Source organism: Sphaeramia orbicularis, chromosome 4, assembly GCF_902148855.1.
Source record: "Sphaeramia orbicularis chromosome 4, fSphaOr1.1, whole genome shotgun sequence".
Taxonomy (NCBI): domain Eukaryota; kingdom Metazoa; phylum Chordata; class Actinopteri; order Kurtiformes; family Apogonidae; genus Sphaeramia; species Sphaeramia orbicularis.
In genome coordinates this window covers 59,246,891-59,250,778 of record NC_043960.1, presented here as the reverse complement: position 1 = coordinate 59,250,778, position 3,888 = coordinate 59,246,891, and positions in this window count along the sequence as shown.

Genomic DNA, 3,888 nt, shown 5'->3' with positions numbered 1-3,888 from the left:
CTAATAGGCTCAGTATTTGGTGGGTGGGGCTAATAGGCTCAGTATTTGGTGGGCGGGGCTAATAGGCTCAGTATTTGGCCTTTGTGCGTAAACTCCAAATGAAAGTAGAACCTCACAGAATGTTCCAGTTCTACATTATGAGACCAGTGGGTACAACTTTATTCTGGAAATTATGAAATTTTTCCCGCCTGTTTTTAAATTTCAACGTTATTCTTGTAACATTATGGCTTTATTCTCAAAATATGATGACTTTATTTTCATAATATTACGACTTCAGTCTCGTAAAATTCTGGCTCGTTTTGTATTCGACTTTATTCTCATAAAGAACAAAGTCGAATAGAAATAATAAGATTTTTCCCGTCCGTTTTTAAATTTCGATGTTATTCTTGTAATATTATGGCTTTATTCTCAAAATATGACGACTTTATTTTTTTTATAATATTACGACTTCATTCTCATAAAATTCTGGCGCTTTTTGTATTCAACTTTATTCTCATAAAATTATGCGTTTTATCTCGATACTTTATGACTTTATTCTCGTAGTGACGGTGCTTTTATTTTCATATGTGGCCTTAATACACCGTCGTCGTATGAAATGTCGTCACATAAACTGTTTTCCTCTGTGTTATTTCCTGTTTTCTTTCTTCATTTTGGACAAATCTGATCAAATATGGACACATTTCAGTCCAAACTCAGAGGAAACGTGTGTCGTGTGAATGTTTTAAAACCGTGACGGATGAAAACCACCGATGATCCTGTTTGATGCAGATTTGCGTGTTTCCGATTTCGTTGTTTTGTCGTAAACTTCCTCGAAAACTGTAAAACTTGTGCGTTTATTAAATCTGAGGTCAGAGATCGGCGCCATTGAGTCCAAGGTGTTATCGCGCCGTTTTTCCATTTGGCGCCGTCGGGTTTTAAAGCGTTAATGTAACAGTTCTCGTTTGGAAGTGTTGACGTTAACGTAGCTGTTTTTGGTTGTATTGGTATCTGTTTGGCATCGGTGGGATCGAGGCGTTAACGTTTCAGTTTTCAGTTTACGGCGGTTTTTGGCGTCACCGCGGCAGTATGTGCTTGACGGCGTCGGGTTTTCAGTGTTGAAGTGTCAGTTTCAGTTTTTGCCGTTAATGTGTCGGTTTATGCCATTACTGTGACAGTATATGTTTGAAGCGTTACCACGGCGCTACATATCTGGTTGCATCGGAATTACGGTGTTATCATGGCGGTTTGTGGCATTAACGAGGCGGTACATGTTTGCGGCGTTAACGAGGCAGTACGTATTTGCGATGTTAATGCAGTGGTACGTGTTTGCGGTGTTAACGAGGCAGTACATGTTTGCAACATTCAGGTGGCAGTACGTGTTTGCAACATTAACGCGTTGGTACATATTTGTGGCATTAACGCAGCAGTAGGTGTTTGTGGCATTAACGAGGCGGTACATGTTTGTGGCGGTATGTTAATGCGACAGTGTGTGTTTGCGATGTTAATGCGACAGTACTAGTTTGCGGCGTTAATGAGGCGGTACATGTTTGCGGCAGTACGTGATTGCGGTGGGTTTTTCATAGCGTCCGGTGGTATCTGTGGTGTGGGTTTCCCGTGCGTCTGTGGAAAACGTTGTGGGTTCTGATGGACGTTAATGTGAAACTGACGCCTTTTATCCAAATGAATCCAATAAAACCGTTTTTACTGAACTGTGTCATGTTTACCTGCGTTTATTTTCCATTTCCTTTTATTTCCTACATTTTAACGCTAGTATGTGGACACTTGAGTTTTGGTGCATTAGTTGTAAATCCTCCAGTTTTTAAATGAAAAACGTTCAATGACATTAAAATGCAACAAGATGAAAACTTTTACATCAACATTTGAAACATTTGAACTGGTATCTGAACATTTAATGTATTTAACAGGAATCATCCAGAATTTTTATTAGAAAAAACAAACAAACAGGATGAAACAGATGGAAACAATGTGAGAATGAAAACTTCAGAACTGGGTCTGGACTGGACTCTGGTCTGGGTCTGGGTGTGAACTCTGGTCTGGGTCTTGGTCTGGACCCTGGTCTTGGTCTGGGTCTGGACCCTGGTCTGGCTGTGGCCCCACAGGTAAATGTATGTAAAGCTGTGGATGTGGGTTTGGACCCACACAGGTCGACTGTGGTTTCATTTGACTCCAGGTCAGAGTTAAACCTTGTCTGGACTCTGTTGGTTTGTTGCCGTTGATGACGACTGAGTGTCAGACTGAAGTCAGAGTTCATAAAATTATTTTCTAAAAGTCATGATAAGATGTTTTTTGCCATCCCTAAACCCAGTCATTAGTGTTTTTTCTGTTTTCCCTCGGGGACATAAACGTCCCTTTGGCTTCCGTTAGAACCGTGTTTTTGAATCTCTTTGCCGTCACATTCCATAACCGTACAAACTCTAATGTCGACAGTTCCTTGAGAAGAAAACTGGTGATATTTGACACGTTTGGTGAATTCCACCGGTTCTGACCGTCCACTGTTTCCACTCGTCACATATTCGATCAGCGTCTCCTCATCAGCTGTACGTCTTGTGTGACTGAACATATGATGCGTGTGCGCGGCTGCACACGAACATAATGAGTGTGGTTGTGGTTGTGGGCGTCGGCCTGTTAACTCCGTCAGGTGTGTTTGTGTCCGACATCATTCATTCCACAGCTTTAATGAAGACAGATGGGTTTTACTCATGACCAACTCGCTCCACGTCTCAACGCCTTTTTATTTCTGACATCAATCTGTTCCACGGTCGCTTTGGGGAAAATAATCACATCCCAGTTGTGTCAATCATTACATTAGGGCGTGTGTTTTTTTTTTGTGTGTGTGGCAGATTTAGGCTTGAAATCTACAGGAAAAGAATAAAACTCCACGTGTGTGTGATTATAAAATGATTAATTGGTTGGTGTAAAATCAGTTCTGAAATCCAGGTCTAGTTCAGGTGATTAAAACAGGTCTACTGTTACACAGAACTAAGGATGCACCGGAATAGTTTTAGTACGGATACCGATAACCTCTGCGTTTTGTAACCGATACTGATACCGATACCAAACCCCAAAAGTTCCCATAGTTCCAGTTGTTTTCTTCTTCTTTCCAGTCAGTGTTAAACTCCGTTAACAGTCCATAAATTCTTCTACTGAACCTAAAGCATCCTACTCTGGGTCTGGATCTTCTTCTTGGTCTGGATCTTCCTCTTGGTCTGGATCTTCCTCTGGGTCTGGATCTTCTTCTGGTCTGGATCTTCCTTGGGTCTGGATCTTCCTCTGGGTCCTGGATCTTCTCTGGTCTGGATCTTCCTCTGGTCTGGATCTTCCCCTTGGTCTGGATCTTCCTCTGGGTCTGGATCTTCTTCTTGGTCTTCCAGCTGTACTGGACTAAGGAACTGAAAACCCTTTGACTGACCCTTCTTCTTCTTCTTCTTCTTCTTCTTCTTCTTCTTCTTCTTCTTCTTCTTCTTCTTCTTCTTCTTCTTCTTCTTCTTCTTCTTCTTCTTCTCTTTCTTTCTATCTTCTTCTTCTTCTTCTTCTTCTTCTTCTTCTTCTTCTTCTTCTTCTTCTTCTTCTTCTTCTTCTTCTTCTTCTTCTTCTTCTTCTTCTTCTTCTTCTCCTCCTCCTTCTCCTCCTCCTCCTCCTCCTCCTTCTTCTTCTTCTTCTTCTTCTGGGTTTTATGGCAGTTGTCAAGACAACAATGTGCACTGGTGAAATGCACCAAATCTAAGCAATTTAGATTTATTATTATGGGCTGTATTTATCGGTGAAAACTTTAATTATTGGAGTTATCTGAATGACGTCATTTTTTCAATATCGGTCCCCATAGTTCTTGTGCATCCCTACACAAAATAAAACTGACACTAAAGATTATTGATTATATTTTCATTTTAT